General features: G+C 42.4%; 1 protein-coding gene across 2 annotated transcripts in view; it reads right to left on the bottom strand.

Annotated features, from left to right (window-relative positions):
- The window catches only part of mib2 (MIB E3 ubiquitin protein ligase 2), a 185510-nt gene that overhangs the window by 108902 nt on the left and 58391 nt on the right, over positions 1-18217 (bottom strand). The gene's annotated exons all lie outside the window — the stretch shown is intronic.

Raw genomic sequence — 18217 nt, 5'->3', positions numbered from 1 at the left:
GTCAATATAAAAATTATATAAATGATTTTGTCATTTGATTCTGGTACCCCAAGTACCCCTAGACATACTTAGGAACATACTAAAGTTTTAGGGAAATACACCTTCCGAAGAGGCTTAATTTTCAAAATGGTGTCCAAAATGACGACTGGGAGCTTAGAATGCCTGTATCTCAAATGGGAAAACATTTCTAAAGGATTTATAAACTGATTCTGGCACCTCTATACATTAATAACGAGCAAAATATCTAGCTAAATATATCTGCTAGGAATGCATCATTTGCATCATCAAAATGGCTGCCTGTAGCTTATTTTGGCTAAAATTAAAATTGGTTATTATATTCAACCTAGAAAGATGGCTTTGGTGTTGAACACAAAATAAATGACCCACTTATTGTGGTCTTTAGGCCTACTCATCATCATCTTCAGGATCCTCTGGGAGAAACTTGTTATGTGGATTGTCACATTCATGAAGTTGACATGGTCCACAGACAGTAGTACAAGGTAGTCCATATTTTCTGCATGAGCAGCGAAGTGTCTTGCAGGCAGTGGTACAGTTACAATGAATGACCTTCAAGAGACTGTCTGGAGCAGCATTCATTGTTGACATGAGTGGGACAAATCTATTGTCCTGCAGGTTCCAGCCCCAGTCTAGAGCATCTATACCATCATCTGTTCCCATCCAGACCATGACCTGGTAGTATGCTCTACGACAGTGGAATTTGGTAGCAGATTCAGTTGGTGGTAGACGTTCAGGCGTTACCGTTGATGAAGCTGAGACAACCTTCTTGCTGAAAATGTTATATCTCATTTTTGCAAGCGAATCTGTGCACTTTCCACCAAAAAAGACAGCCATTGCTTGGCACCCAAGGTCATCGATCACATCTGTTGTCTGGTTTGGTACAGTGAATGCATTGGCACAAGCCTGAAGGACAGGATCCCCTTTTACAAGTTTTTGGAATGCTGTCTTTTTGCCAACTCCGAAGATCCGGGAAGTTGTGTCACAGCCAGTCACAGCATGGATGAACAGCAACTGAGAACACACATCCTGTCCGAGTACTTCTTTCAAATGGTTTATGGCGTACACTTTAAAACTGCCATCAGCTTTCGACTTGTCTGATCTGAAATAAAGGCCCTTGCTATCTCTCTGTGCATAGTAAAGAAGTAAGACGAGGAGATCAGTATCTTCTCCAATCAGCGTTGTGGTGTGAAGAAGAGATGATCCCACTGCGGCCCTTACTATGTCTACATCAGCATCTCCAAGTGAATTGACCACAGTGCAATCCCGTTCTTTCAGTTCATCACTTATCATGTGGATCAGTTTCTGTTTATTCAGATCTCTTGACAGGAACTCCTCCTTCTTACCTGAGAACTCTGTCTCAGCAGTGAAGTTGACAATGGGATGAATATTGTTTCCTCTTCTTTGATGTGTGTTGTCTTTAATGGATGGCCCATCCTCATAGCCATCAAACACAATGGTTGTAGCTGAGCCATAATGTTGGATGGTGAAGTCTGCATATGACTGTGCAATTTTACCATAGCTTTGTCCGTGCTTCCATTGTATTCGGTGAAGGAGTGAACCACCATCAAGAACATAATGCTCCGTTTCTGGTACAGAATCTAGGATTGCATCACTTGCATGATCACAGATCGCGTGCGCTAGTTGTGGTTTATCAGCTTTGCGGAAGACGTTTCCGGCTTCAAAGAGGGCAGGAGGGAAAGGACTGAGTTCGTAACGCATAACCTCCTCCAATGACAGCTCTCCAGTTTGGGAGACAATAAGGAAACGTTGAAAAAGAAGTGCAGAATCAATGATTAGATCAGGAGCAACCTTGATAGACGATTTTTGTCCAAGGGTTATGGCTTTATCCTTTCTACTAAATGAAAATGTGAATGCCGGCTGTCCGATCATTTTGTGCATGATGTTGCGTCTAACAGAGTCATAATCATGCACGTTCACTCCATCCTCAGCGACAACACCTGTAACAACATTCCTTAAAGAAGAGTCTGGAGAGAAAGGTGAACATACCGGTATAGCAAGTTTTGAAGTGATCTTCTCCAGGTCAGCAGCATCCCTTTTCATCCTTGCCTCTGTTGAATCCTTGTGCTGTTCTGATGTTGTGTATGTCTGGTTTGAGAACTCCTGCATTGCGGTGTTATACTCTGATGTTATGCCCTTTGACATTGTCCAAAGGGATATCTGATTGTCGGTCATTCCACTTCCATGTGTCATCCCTCCTGTAGTCTTCAATGACCTCATCAATGTTGTTTCGATTACAAGATCTGAGCTGAGGCCTGCCCATGATTGGCTGCTGCGACGGATAACATGAAAACCCTTTTCAAATTGTCTGAAGACATCTGGGTGGTTGATGTGAAGCTGACTCATCTCTTGGACATAAAAGTGTGCCGATTTCAAGTAATTGTAATGCCCAGCCGCAGCGAATATCGGCATGCATTCAGAAACAGCGCGTAGGTGCAAAAGCCAGGAACCTGTGTGATCTGCTGTTATCAGTGACCTAGCAACTTCTAACATGTGTTGGTAATTTAGCCACAACTGACTAGTTTTGGATCTAGCACACAGTTCCATCTTCCTTTTTCCCAGCTCTTCATTTATTGTAATGAGGGTCTCTGATGTGAACACTGTTTCCAATGGCATTTCACCCTTAACTATTGAGGTATACATTGCTTCAGACTGTTCAACCATTGCTGCAAATTCATGACTATCATCTACCATTTCTGATATTATCATGTGGTTAAGACATTTGTCAACCAGAAGATGGCCACGGAATGCTCTCTGAACTGATTTGCCTGTCATCATATGGGCTACTGAGTTCTCCCCATAGACTACCCCTAGAATGTCCTTAAGTCCTGTACCGTCCATCAGTGTACCAATTGCTCCTAGCAAATTCATAAATGTGTGAAATCCTCCTAGGAGCAGGACAAAGGACTTGAGGTGACTGCACTGTGGTGAACTAGGATTATCTCTGCTGCTTTCCAATATAGGGGTTGGTCAAATGTAACTACTGGGGCAAGGTGGTGTTTGGATGCCAGACCACAAATGAACTCCAGTGTTGACAGAATGCATGTTTTGTCTCCGGAGTACATGTCTATCATTGGTAAGTATCTCACTGAAGACTGCCCTGGATGTTCATCTCCCTTATGAATAATGTGCATCATCCCCTGCCAACCAGGTGCAGGCTGTTTGAAATTGAACGATAACTCCCAAAGCAGATCAACCATCTTGTTACATTCTGCGAGTCTTGGAAGTTCTTTAAATGTGGTGTCTCTGCAAAAGTGTTTGGCAAAGTGATAATCTATTATCACAACTTTTGACCTCTGCACAAGATTCAGTTAATTAATTCTGAACCTCGGAATCCTTTGGTCTGTCTTCTGTCCTGGTGTCAAGGCAGCTATCATGCCCATCCCATGAAATGTCCCTTTCCCATCAATTGTTAGAATATTATGATCTACATTGTCTGCAGCAAATAAGACGGTCGTGTTCAACACATCAATATCCTTACCAAGCATGTTTGGTGCAGTACAATTTGCAGCATTCATTTCAAACCTCTGCAGTTCAGAATAGGAAGAGCAGAATCCCATCTTATTCAGCATATCTACAATGAACCGAGACCGGTTTAAGTGGTGCATTTGCACTGCTAGGCCAATTTGCAAAGGGGCAAGGACAGCTCGTGGTCGGACTGCCTGTATGATTGCGTGGCCAATACTAGCAATTTTCTGCTCTGTCTCTTTACCGACAAACAAAGCTTTTAACACAATGTGGAGTGATTGTGGAATATAATCAAGGGCATTCTGTAGTTTTAGTGTCTCTGTAGTCGGGTACTCATTAACAGGTGGAACATTAGTCATTATGTCACTTTTTATGAGTTTTGCAGCTGTTTCAAGTAAGTGTCTCTTCTCAGACTCTTCATCACTGTTTTGTTTTGTGTTGTTATAGTAGGATCTGAGTATGTCTGATGTTTTCTCTCTTATTGTAACAATACAATCCAAGCCATCTCCTTCTGCAATAAATATGCTATTTGCATATCGTTGCATCAGCAATGTTTTTAGGTATTGATTACTATATGGGATGGAATCGGCCTTAGACGAATACTCTTGCATTTTACACCTAAGTGCAGAAACGGTCAGCTGTCCATCATCATTCGTTTCAAAGTAAGCACACATTTTTGAGAAGTCTTGTTCTTGGTCCTCATTCTTTGGCCATCCAGACTTTCTCCGCTTTGGATTACGGCTGAAATTCCATGGGAACATCACGGTCACACCGGAAATGTGTGCTACAAGCATTATGATACACACAGTCTGCAGCATGTAGATCACTATTATAGTATTCAATTCTACCTTTGACTTTGAATGACCACTCATCATTTCGTTTATCACAGCTTTGCAATATAGACTTTGCAAAGTTGTCTGTTTTCACGTAACTGTAGTCGGCACGTCCTTCATGAACATTTGTGCCGCAGAAAAGGCAATCAGTTTGGCTATTGAATAGAGCTTCAGACTGCCTAGTACTAGTCCTTTTATTAGTGGTACTTGATTCACCGCTCTGTTTCCTCTGTAAATGTAAATCAATATCTCGGCTATGTATGTACATTTTGCGGCATTCTGAATGTACTTTCATGCCAGCAGTCACATGAGGGCTGGGCGATAAAACGATAACGATAAATATCGCGATAAATTATTTCCTCGAAATAAACATGAAACGTGGTCGCAAAGTTTCGATATCGATTTTCCAAGTTTGGCTCCGTTCAGCCTCGGCTCAGCACACTCACTAACAACCAACGTTACGTGATGACGTCCTTACGCACCACAGCTCAGGACTCAAGGCTGCTAGGATACTTAGCTTGCACGGCGCTATTTAATATATTTACGTGCCGAGTATGTGTGTGGCGAGAATTCTGATGCCACGGTTATAGTAGTGTGTGATATACGGTGGACGTCGTTGCAATGTATTGTGGCGGAACAGAGTATTTTAGGGATATTTACTAGTACATTGTCATGGAATACATCGCTTGTAAACGAAGCTGGCTAGGTTAACTAGCTTGCACGGCGCTGTTTTTATATATTTACGTGCCGAGTATGTGTGTGGCGAGAATTCTGATGCCACGGTTAGAGTAGTGTGTGATATACGGTGGATGTCGTTGCAATGTATTGTGGCGGAACAGAGTATTTTAGGGATATTTACTAGTACATTGTCATGGGATACACAGTACTGCTCGCTCTGGCTAACGTGCGCGGACTGATGACGACATCAACTCGAGACATTCACAGCAGAAAAATAAGTCTATTAATAGCCTGTCCATCGGCGCCGGGCATAAAACGTTAATTAAACTTGACAGACATTATATCGACGATAATTATCGATATCGAGTTATATGAAAATAATTTTATAATTTTATCGCGATAACGTTTTTGGTCATATCGCCCAGCCCTATGAACAGTGTCACCTCTTTTAACACTAGCTTTATTGATCCCATCAGCACCTTTCTGACGAATCTCAACAAAATCACTTCCATCTTCCAATTTACAAATGGGACAGATCTGGGCACTGAATTCACTCATCACTTTAGAAATCAGATAATGGTCAAAAAGAAGGATTCAACTATGGTAGTTTGGGAGCTGGAGAGTGCAAACACCTCTAACTATAACAACTATAATGGTCAAAAAGAAGGCTTCAACTATGCTAGCTTGAGAGCTGAGAGTGCAAACACCTCTGTCAAAGACTAGAATGAAACTGGGGCTTAAATAACACTGCCAGGTCAGACACGCCCAGGCATGCCCAAACACAGGACTAGGTCAGAAAAGAAAGAAAGAAACTGATTCAGAAAAAGAAGGCTTCAACTATGGTAGTTTGGGAGCTGGAGAGTGCAAACACCTCTAACTATAACAACTATAATGGTCAAAAAGAAGGCTTCAACTATGCTAGCTTGAGAGCTGGAGAGTGCAAACACCTTTTTTAGTAAGCTATTTGTATTTGTATAGTCATTTTAAGCTCCTGGGCGCCAGTTTGGACGCCATCTTGAAAATGATGCCTTTCCGGAAGGTGTATTTTCCTAGATTTTTAGTATGTTCACAAGCATGTCTAGAGGTACCAGAATCAAGTGAAAAATCATAGTTATATATTTTTTTCTATTGAGATATATAGCCATTTTAAGCTTGGTCTGCCGCCATTTTGGACGCCATCTTGAAAATTAAGCCTTTCTGGAAGGTGTATTTTCCTAGATTTTTAGTATGTTAGTGAACATGCCCAGAGGTACCAGAATCAGTTGAGAAATCCTTTGCACCATATTCTCTATTTGAGATATAGCCATTTTAATATCTCCACCGCCATCTGGGACGCCATCTTGGAAATGGCGGCTTTCGGGGGGGTCGATTTTGGTCGACTTTTAGTATGTTATTTAGCACGCCCAATACTATCGGAATCCATCGAAAAACCTTTTGTATACATTTTTTTTGGGTTAAGTGCTTTTTTTTCATAGATTGACTCGCCTACTAGTCAAATAGACATAAGCCTGGCTGAGCCTGACACATGAAGCTAGTAACAGCGGGAAATGATGAGAAATTGATGTATGGTTAAACGGTAGGCGTGACCATCACCAGAGGCCCCACAATACAATATAATCACGATACTAAAGTCACAATATTCGAATATCACAATATTGCAATTGGGATATATTGCAATACACTGATTTCATTCAACTGCAAATGATGTCCCCAATGGAAAACTTTGTTAAAATCTGCAATAGAAATATACAGTAGGGCGGTCAGGTGGCGTAGCGGAGATTGTGTTCGTCACCAACGCCGGAGATGCTGGATTCGCGTGTTCGAATCCAGCTCCTGGCGTTGTCACCAGCTTGGCTGGCCGTTCACACTAATACAATTGGCAGTATTAGAGGGTGGGAAAGCTGGCGGGTGGGTCCTGGGCGTTGTGGACAGTGACCCCTACAGTTCGGTCGGGGCGCCTGCTCAGCGAGGGTAGGATCTGGAGAGAGGTAGTGTGGCCTCCCACACGTTACACTCTCCCAGTGAGAATCTGCGCGGCCAGGCTGGCCTGCCGGCTGGCTGCACATGCGTCGGAGGAAAGCATGCAACAGTCTCCGGTCTCTCGGACCAACAGTCGGGGAAAGTGTGCAACAACCAGGAAGGGTGGGATGGGAGAAAAATCGGAAAAAGAAGGGAGGAAAAGATAATAAAAAAAAATAAAAAATAAAAAATATACAGTATATACGTCATCTGTTTTATCTAATAAGATTGTCTGTTCACCTCATTCCAATATTTTTTATTGCAGTAAAATGGAATGGTCAAGCAAAAAGAAAATGTTAACATGATTTAGTTTTTACTTAATAGCAAATGTGAGCAAGCGAGCTAGCTGGCTGCGGTCATTGCTAACAGCTAACACTAGCAGACCAAGCAAACGAAAATCTTTCATTCTGAAGGTTACATCACTGATGCTTGAAATCTTAGTGCAGTGTTTCTCAAAGTGTGTTTCTCTGGGGGGCGCAGAGGCGTGACAGGGGGGGGGGGGCACCAGCGACCAGGGGAAAGGTATTTTTACGCGGAATCAACTTGCTGAACTATTGTTTTTCACGTTCTGTAATAGGTCCCCAATACTATCAAATTGACACGCATAACTAACTCATGATGATTAGTTAAGACAAGCTTTTTCTAGGCTTTTGAAAATGTAGGACAGACCTTGTTGGTAACGGGGCAGCTGACAGGAGGTGAACAGAATGGAGAAATATTTGACGGGGACAAAAAAGAAGACAAGCGATGCTTTGGAAACAAACAATGATGGTAATGTCAATAAACCAAATAAACCAATAAAGCTTATCTCGTTCTTGCCGAGATTTCTCCCAATTCTTTTTTAAAGCACAGCCTTGAGTGTCTATTGAACTGTATTGTTATGTATGTTATTGTTCTAGCAAAGGGATTGCACATTTCATAATCTTTTTCCTCAGATTTTGGTTATTGTTACTGATGTAGAATGTTAAGTACTGGTTGCACAATTTGAAAGCTAATGATTGATGTTATTTCAATACATTTAAACTTGACTCATTTCATTACTATTTTGTTGGGGCGAGAGGCAGCCCAAAGAAGTTTGGTCCACCAAGGGGGCCTGACAGAAAACGTTTGAGAACCACTGACTTAGTGAAACAACATGGGGAAAGAGAGGGATAAGACACCAGGTGGGTGAAGGGATTAAACCTCTTCTTCTTTTCATCAGGCTAGACCCTCGTTAGCATAGACTTGAGTAACATTGCTACACAACTGATCAAACTCACAAGGCCTCAACAGCTCTTTACCTATTTTTGAGTGACAAATTGTACCACGTACTCTATTTGAAAAATGCATACAACACAGACGGATGATAAAACGATGAATACCTGTATGTACTGTCGCCCAACCCAGCCCTACCCCACGCCGTCTGAATGCTACCCCAATTCTTATCCACTTGCCACATCGTCTCACTCAGACAACATCACACTCGCAGCTCCGAAGCCAGTGAGAAACTGCAACTAATGATACCTACACGACACGATACTACCTAGAAGGCCTCACACACACACAATAATTCATTTTCACCAAGTGTGATTCAACCAGTGCCAACTTGAGCTAGCCTAACAGCCCTCCATCTATCTGGTTGTCTGGCTGCTTTCACCTTTTCTAAAACTATTGGCTTGGTATCAGTCCATGACGTTCGGCCTTTCAATCCATCTTAATCTTGCACTAATAGGGCAGACAGATGAGGCGTAATGCGTTCTGAGATGACATTCGCGAATTTATAAAGATTACAATGTGTCATTTTAGGCATGAAAACATATGGGACAGGGGGGATCAAAGAGGGGAAGCTGGCTGCTCAGCCAAAATCACAGCTTAGCATCTTTTATCAATGGATTAATATCCCCTGCCAGTCAACTGACATTTAAACGACCCACAGACAGAAGAGCAGTCAGTCACAGGCTACGGAATGCTGTCCCTCAGCAAAACATCATAATTCTGTCCCTTTGTGTGTGTGTGTGTGTGTGTGTGTGTGTGTGTGTGTGTGTGTGTGTGTGTGTGAAGCTGTAGGCCTAATTCAGAATGTAGGCCTAATTCAGAAATGTCTGATCCACCTGTCTTAAGAGTACAGAGCGTGGGTTTTAAATGTTACTCAGGAGTATAAGAGAGTAAGGGTTTTAAGAGGTATGGCTCTAAACGTTGCTCAAGAGTATTTCTGGGACTTTTGCCAGGAGGGTAGGTTTTGGGCAGGCAAAGACTAAGATGATCTTAGTGAAATGGTCATTATACATTTTGTCATTATACAAAATGGATGAATTTCAATCAACTTTGATTAAATCTTTTGAGATTAGAATAGTTCCTATTCATTTGATGGTCATGGGGAGGAACTTAGGTAGGCAGCCTATAAGGCTAATTGGTTACAAAATAATGATCGACATAGCAGTCCACCCACAGGACTTGAATTATTGCATTCTTCCAGCTCTGTGGATCATCTGAAGCAGCACCTCACTTAAAGCACTACTTCCTGCAACACCACGCTGAAGATGTTCTACCCTTCAAAGAATGGATGAAGAGCAGCGTCTGACTTGTAATACTGATTTGACTTCATACATTTTCATTGGTCCTACTGTATTCATTGTTGAACATTGCATCAACTATGGCACCATTTACAGCTCTACTGCTTTATAAAAACATAAACAATGGTTATATAAAAATATATATATATTAAAAACAAAATTGCAAGTTCCCATCATCCCAGTTAGGCAAAGTTTAGTTTATGTGGAGAGGCTGCCTCACATTTGTCAACATCAATGGCATTCCTGGGAGACGCAGTGCATCAGTCAACTGACCAGCGTAATGATGGCTCTATTACAGACAGATCCGTGTGAGATGGTGGAAAAGGATGAGCGTCTTAGCTTCCAACGGAAGGTTAGAGGATTACTTTGTGAATCTTCCATTTACTTATGTATTTTAAGGCGGATTTTCAGAAAATAGGGCTAGGGCTCTACACAAGGCCAGTGAAATGCATCTTTCTGGTTTGCCTTGAAGGGCAGCGCCCCTGGAGCAATGTTGGCAGGGAATAAAATGAACGCCAGTGTAGGGCTGGGCGATATAACGATAAATATCGCGATATATTTTAATAATAGATATCGAATATCGAAATAAAAAAAAATCGAAAAATCGTTTTTATTTTTTTTTGACCTGCAACAGGGCAGTTTTAAAACCAGAGACAGTGGACAGACTTGTCTTTCTTGCCTGCAACTTAAAGTAATGGCTTTGCTTATCCAAATGACAATACTGACCAAATTGAGATTTATTTTTCTCTTATCCATTTATTTTGTTTGCTTTCTAATTTAAAATACAGTTTGAAACCGTCTGTACACAGTAGGCTATGTGTGCTAGCAGAACTAGACTCCAGTCACAAGTCACGGTGCACATGTGCGGTGGTTTGTCCACCAAAAAAGTGCCAAAAGATCGAAAATAAACTAGCAGAGCCAGAACTGTGCATGTTAGGGCTGGACGGTATGGTCTAAAATTTATATCACGGTATAATTTGAAGCATAGACGATAACGGTATATATCACGGTATATTCATATCTTAAAATGTCTAATATAAATGCTTCTGAAGGGGTAAAACACTGGTATGGCAGCTATTACTGTACTCTTGTATTACTAGGACATATTTCACATAGTACAGAGGTATTTTAAGAACATTTATTGTGCAAAACTGCAATAGAAAAATGCTAAACCTTTTCTCAAGTTACTTCCATCTCTGAAAAACACTTTTTTCATGAAATACAATCAAATCAAGCTGCAAAGTGAAAATAAAAACTACAGCAGGACAGGAGGGTTCTTTCCCTCAAACAACTCAAACACAATACAACTCCAACATAACTTAACTTTAGTGTACATGTCTGACAACGTAGAGAGAGAGAGAGAGAGAGAGAGTGTGATGTAATAGGTTTGAGTTTGAGGTTTGAGCTTCCTAAGATGCCGTAGGTGATGATGTCACACCATGATTGTCAACACAGAGCTGGAAACGAGAGCAGCCCGATGGATAAAGCGATATAAAGAAACGAATAGCCAAATACATATGAAGTTATCTTTGAACCTCTGTTTTCAAGCCTCCTCAATATACCCCCCCCCCCCCCCTTTCCTCACTAATGGAACTGGTGCCACAGTCACGTTAGAATGTTAGCTTAGTGGCTAACGTGAGTTAGCTTAGCGGCTAACATTAGCCCCGTTGCTGCGCTAAAGCAAGTCTCCTCTCAGCCTCCTTAGCCAAATTGAAATGCCCAAACTATATGGCAAGGTCCGTGAACAAGTGGATAAAAACTGAGCGGTCAGGTGGCGTAGCGGAGATTGCGCTCGTCACCAATGTAAGAGGCTGCGGTCTCGACTCCCGGAGTCAGCATTGCCTTGGCTTGGGCTGATCGCTATACTAACCCGTTTGGCTGGGTTAGGGGGAGGGGAGTCATGGGTGGGAATCTGGCGTTGTGGACAGCGACGCCTACAGGTCAGGTCTGGGCGCTTGCTCAGCGGAGGCCGGACTTGATGAAGGCAGCGTGACCTCCCACGCGTTACACTTCACCAATGAGAGTCCTCGCTGCCAGGTGAAAAAAGAGTCACTGGCTGTCGCCGCGTGTGTCGGAGGAAGCGTGCGGATTACTTCAGGATTCCCTTGTACCGACCAGTAGGAGAACATGCGCACAACAACCAGGTAGGGGAGGGGGGGGATTGGCACAACGACTAAAATTGGGACGGGGAGAAAACAGAGAAAAATCGGAGAAAGAGAGGATAAAAAAAAAAAGTGGATAAAAACTCAGTACAATTAAACACTATGCAACGACCACTGCAAACGTCATTTACGAGTGAATCGTCAAGTAACGCTAATGTCATTGCTACTGATGTGACTAGCTGCTCTATAGTCTGCCGGTCACAAGGTATAGCCAAAATCCATACCGTAGCGCAAATTCATACCGTTTATACCGTATACCGTTTATACCGTCCACCCCTAGTGCATGTCCAAAAATGGCTTTAGATAAGGCTAGGTGGGCTGTATCCCAACGCAACAAACTTTTCACAGTAACGTTAGCATACCATCCATAGAATCCTTGTTATTAGGGATGCCCCGATCGATCGGCCACCGATCGTTATCGGCCGATACTCAGTATAAATATGCGATCAGTGATCGGTGATAATGCTTTATTTTCGCCGATCGTCAAATCCGATTTCACTCGCTGTCGCTGAGTTCTGTCTCAACACCGGGTGGTGCGGCGTCTGCTCATCCCTCCAGCACGCATGTAAACACGGGTCTAGTAGTGGTCTACTCTAGTGGGACGGGACACGGGAGGATGGCGTCTCCATGAGCTAACGTTAGCTTAGCTACCGTTACAAAATGACCCAGTCAACTATTCACTTTTAGTTTAATACATGATGAGGCATTGTCTAACCGAACGGTATCTAGCCGGCCAGCTACCGATAGCTCCTGACATAAACAAACGCTCCACAAAGTCTAGTAGAGTGTATGATACCCGTTAGCTGTTAGCTCACTTTAGCGCAAGCTAGTTCACTGTTCAAAACGAAATGTCCCATTGAACTAAATAATTCACTGAGGCGTTGTATTAACGTTATATATCCGGCTAGCAGTAGCTACAGATAGCTCCTGATATCAATGTCTTATAACACTGATTCGATGCGTATTCGAGCTGAGGGCTTGTGAATGTGATTTAACGTTATACCAATACTAGGGTCCAGCTGCAGCGCCGGAGAATCCTTGCCGTAGCTCGAGGCTACTCGAGTATAGGGTCCAGGTGCAGCCCCGGAGAATCCTGGCCGTAGCTGGAGGCTACTAGAGTACACACAGACAGTTGAGCTTGTTGCGTGGTGGCGATGTCTCGCAGATAATACAAGTACAAGTCTAATTATATAATATATATATTTTATTAAAAAAAAGAAAAAAAATTATAAAATAAATTGTAATTTCTTTTAACACTTTGGTTGCCTAAGGTTAAATTAATGATATACCATAGATTGCCAGCGCTATTTGTCTATGGAGAAAGTCCCCTTCTTTGCAGGGCTATAACTTTTTAAATTCTATTGCTACATTGCCATTATTAGGGCCCATTCAAAGTCCTATATGTATTGTTCATTGTGTAGCAACGTTAAACTTTTTCATTCACATATTCATAGTAAAGTATGGTCTAATGTATAAGTATGTTTTCATCTCTTTCTGCAGCTTTCTCCAGAACGTGATATATAGCCCCAAATGCATTATATTGATGATGAAATACAGCTTGATGGCAATCAGCGCGATATAAAAAATTCCAACTAGACGTACTTCTAGAAGTTACTACACGTCATCTGATGTTGACCGGATGGGCGAGGGGCGTTTATAATTCCGTGGGCAGCGTTATACCAATCATCTAATGTGGGTCAAATGTTGATAATATCAGTTATTATCGAAGACGGTAACGTTACACGCTGAAACTCACCCCAGTCTCCGCGCACCGTTGGGCGATCATCGTCGAGTAGAAATTTTATCATTATGGGATATATTATTACCCGGTCCATCTCCAGCTTGTATAATGGTATATACGTCCAAATCATGTTGTTTATCGAGTTATTGGCAATCGATCGCTATGTAGAGTGACGAGCTAGAGTCACGGGATATGTACAGAGTGGCCGGAAGCAATACGGACGTCTAGCAAAACCTCTAGTGCGCTTCCTGTTAAGCGCTTGCGCCGATCGGCCACCAGATGGCGCTCCTGAACCGCCAGAGAGCTCAGTGGGTCCTGCTGGTGAATCTCAGGCCAGCGGAGGGACATTATGAATCCGATCGCAGATTTTTGAAATATTGATATAAAGACGACGTACAGCGTCCCCCGGCAACTTTAGCATGGCCAGCAAAGACGTCTAAAGACGCCCCCTGGCAGTCAAAGTGTTAATCAAAAACTATCGGTATCGGATCGGTATCGGCCGATAAGGCTCACGACGATCGGTGATCGGTATCGGTGGCAAAAAACGTGATCGGGGCATCCCTACTTGTTATGCTCTCATACTCTACAGCAGGGGTCGGCAATTAAGTTTGGCCTCATTATATGGCGGGCCAGAGGCAAAAACAATGGCTAATTTTATAAATTGATAGTGAAACATTTTTAACCACCTTATAACTAAGACATACATTTGTGGCTTTGTCTTTTTGCCATTTTATTATAAAACCAGAGACAGGCGCCTCTCTCTACTAGTGTTGTCAAAAATATCGAAAAATCAATACATATCGATTCTGAATATTTCAAACGGTTTCAATACTCATTTCCCGAAATATCGATATTTAATTATTCATAAAAAAAAAAGGAAGTTGCATTGTTCATTTCAATACCTGTAATAGTACAGTAGTCCACACACACACACATGTGCATTCAGTTAAGTCGGAATATGACTAATACAAACAGTTCAGTTTGTCAGGTACATGCAACACAGATTACAGTGTTTACATCTGTCTGAGAAAATACCATGTTCTGCAATAAAAATGATTGAAGTGAGATGAACAGTTATTTTTAAATGTGTGATCTAAAGATAAACAAAGGGTTTTAAAAGTGTTATATTTATCTTCTCTTATAGTACCAGAGAGAAGCTGAGGAGAATCAACCAGCAACAAAAGCAACATTTATTAAAAAAGAAAATGTTTTTTTTTTTTTTACATTTTAAGATTGAACCTTTTTCCCTGTGGTATCGAAAATGGTATCGAATATCGATACTTTTCAAGGTATCGTATCGAAGGTCGAAATTCCAGTATCGTGACAACACTACTCGCTACTACATTATGCGCAACTGGATTATTGAGAAACAATAGGAATTTTCCATTGGTTCTCCCAGCCCACGTGACCATTTCTAGCATTTCCATTGGCTATAGTGACAGACATAGATATATGATACATAGATAGATACAGCGTATTAGATGCAGTCCAGAGGAAACAACAAACTTTACTTCCGCTCACTGACGGATAGTCTGTGGGCGATGGAGAGATACACAATTTTTAGATGACAATCTCCCGATTCCGATACAATTTAAAGCGAGTCTTTAATCACAAACGGTAATACAACGGGCCAGATATTATTGCTGGGGGGCCAATTTCGGCCCATGGGCCGCCTATTGCCAACCTCTGCTCTACAGCTTCCAGTGTTGTTCCGGGAACAACTCAGTGCTTGCAGGAATTCAGAGCGAGGTTTTTAATTATCTGCATATCAAACTATTAATGTCGATTAATTCCTTCAGTCCACTCAGAATTATGCTAATGTTCCTTATGTTGCTTATGATATTCATTGAGAGTATTATATAGTGATAACACATGGAGATATACTAAAAAACGATTCATCCTTTTTGGCTAGTAGTCGTTACCACCTGGTGAGTCAAAAAGTACATTTTGTTCCCTGGGTGTTGGGGTTCAGTATCAAAGCTGGAATACATCCTCCTTTTGGTGCTGGGGATTGAACCAGCAACATTTTGGTTACTATAGGTCTGAAGCAAGAATCAAGAGGTTTATTTGTCACATACATACCAGGGCATACAGTGAAATGCGGGTAGTCATGCCCGCATTGATTGTGCAAAATACAATAATAAAATAGAATAAAATAGGCATCGAAAAATAAAACAGAAAAAATTAAATAGATAAGACACAAGATATGCATGGGGGGGGGAAAAAGACATGCTAGGTTCCTGAGAAACTGGTTCTTATATACACTACTATGCAATATACAATTTACAATGTTAACTCTTAATGTATCTAAACTATACAGTACCTCCTTCTTTTAAAGTGTTTCTAAAGATTCTATTTTTATTTTTTTAAACTTCATTTTTTAGCGTTTATCGCTTTTCTGGTCAAGCATGAGCGACAGTTGTAGGGTGAAACGGGAGAGAGAGCAGGGGAAGACATTCGGCAAATGACGGCGAGTCCGGGAATCGAACTCTGAGTCAACCAGATCCGTGACGCAGCACGGTATTCCGCGACGCAGCGCGGTACATGGTGTGCTACTGGAGCACCCAAGAGATTCTATTTTTTAAAGTGACATTTTGTTTAAAGTGATTGTTTTAGCGGTTGCCGCATGAGTGGTGTGTGTATGTGTGTGTCTGTGTGTGCTCATGTGTATTTGTGAGTGGAGAGTTCAGTGTTCAGTGTTCTGATGGCCTGGGGGAAGAAGCTGAGTCGGAGTCTCTCTGTTCTTGCAGCGTGTGACCGTAGGCGCTTGCCTGACCGCAGCAGTTTAAACAGGCTGTTGTTGGGGTGGTGAGTGAGGGTCTTTCATAATTCTGCAGGCTCTGGATTTGCACCTCCTGTTATATAAGTCCTGCAGGGGTGGTAGTGCAATACCCGTAGTATGCTCAGCTGAGCGCACCACTCTCTGGAGTGCCTTCCTGTCCTGTGCCGTGCTGTTTCCAAACCAGGCAGTGATGTTTCCAGTCAGAATGCTCTCTACAGCCCCGGAGTAGAAGGAGTGGAGTATCTTCCCCGATACTCTGAACTTCCTTAGCTGTCTCAGGTGATAGAGGCACTGTTTCGCCTTTTTCACCACAGAATCTATGTGTGTAGACCATGTCAGGTACTCTGTGATGTGGACTCCCAGGTACTTGAAACTGCTCACCCCGTCCACGATAGCCCCGTTTATCCACAACAGCGTGTGTCCCCTGCTGTATTCTCCTAAAATCCACGATCAGCTCTTTGGTTTTACCAATGTTCAGGAGTAGGCTGTTGTCCCGGCACCAGCGTGCCAGTTCAACCTCCTCCCGATAGGCCTTCTCGTCGTTGTTAGAGATCAGCCCCACCACCACGTGTCGTCCGCAAACTTCACTATGGAGTTGGAGCTGAACCTGGCCACACAGTCATGTGTGTACAGTGAGTACAGCAGGGGTCTCAGAATGCAGCCCTGGGGGGACCCAATACTCTGGAGGTATGACCCCCCCACCCTGACCGCCTGGGGCCTGTCACTTAGAAAGTCCAGGATCCAGGCGCTCATGGCGGAGCTCAGACCCAGATTGATCAGCTTGTCAACCAGTCTGGTGGGGACTATGGTGTTGAAAGCTGAACTATAGTCAATGAACAGCAATCTCACATAGCCCCCCTTCTGACTGTCAAGGTGAGATAGTGTGTTATGCAGTACTTGGGAGACCGCATCATCAGTGGACCTGTTTGCCCTGTATGCAAACTGCAGTGGGTCCATGTTACTAGGGAGGGAGGTACAGATGTAATCCTTGACCAGCCTCTCAAAGCATTTCATGACCACAGAGGTGAGTGCCACCGGTCGGTAGTCATTGCGGCCTGTTGGAGAGGAGTTTTTTGGCACAGGGATTATGGTTGACATTTTGAAGCAGGCAGGGACCATGGACTCAGCCAGAGATTTATTGAATATGGATGTAAATACTGGGGCCAGCTGGTTTGCACAGGACAGAATTCGTCCGCTTTCCGAGTATTTATACTAGGGGTGGGAATCACCAGTTTCATCATGATACGATACGATATCGATTCTTTGGACAACGATACGATATTTGCCGATATCACAAAGTCTCTCACGATACAATACGATACGATTAGATTCAGGTGCCTGCGATCGATATGAGATGATATCATATGCCCATTTAACACAATCAGTAACATTTAGATCAACAAAAAAAAGGTAATGAAAATATCATTTGACATTTGTATTTTTGAGCTCTTCCAGACATTTAAAGGAAAATCAATCTATTGTTTTTAATACAAATAGATCTCCTGTTCACTGTAAAGTGCCACGTTTTTATATATTGAGCTTTAAACTTTAAGCTACATTTTTTGGAACTCAAAACTCACAACCTCCCTCTCCCAAACCGTTCCTACAACAATTTGTTGATGTTGCATGATCATGTATAGGCCTACATTTATTATGTATTATATTGTTTATGTTTAAATAACATTTAAACATCAAACTCCTCTGACCTCATCTGGTCTTTCCAAAGACGCGCGCACACACACACACACAGAAAGGGAGAATGCTATGCTGTAACATCTACACACACGGAGCTACTGCTGTTGTTCTTGGGCGGATATGAGACTCGCCACAGGATTTTCAAAATAAGAGTATCGATATGAATCGATCTTATTACATCGCATCGATCCGATTCGATTGTTGATAATTACATCGATGTATCGATCTGGATCTATGTATCGTCCCACCCC

The sequence above is a fragment of the Notolepis coatsorum genome, assembly GCF_963971535.1.
Source record: "Notolepis coatsorum genome assembly, chromosome: 17".
Taxonomy (NCBI): domain Eukaryota; kingdom Metazoa; phylum Chordata; class Actinopteri; order Aulopiformes; family Paralepididae; genus Notolepis; species Notolepis coatsorum.
The sequence above is the reverse complement of the archived record's forward strand: the minus strand, read 5'-3'. Positions and strand labels throughout refer to the sequence as shown.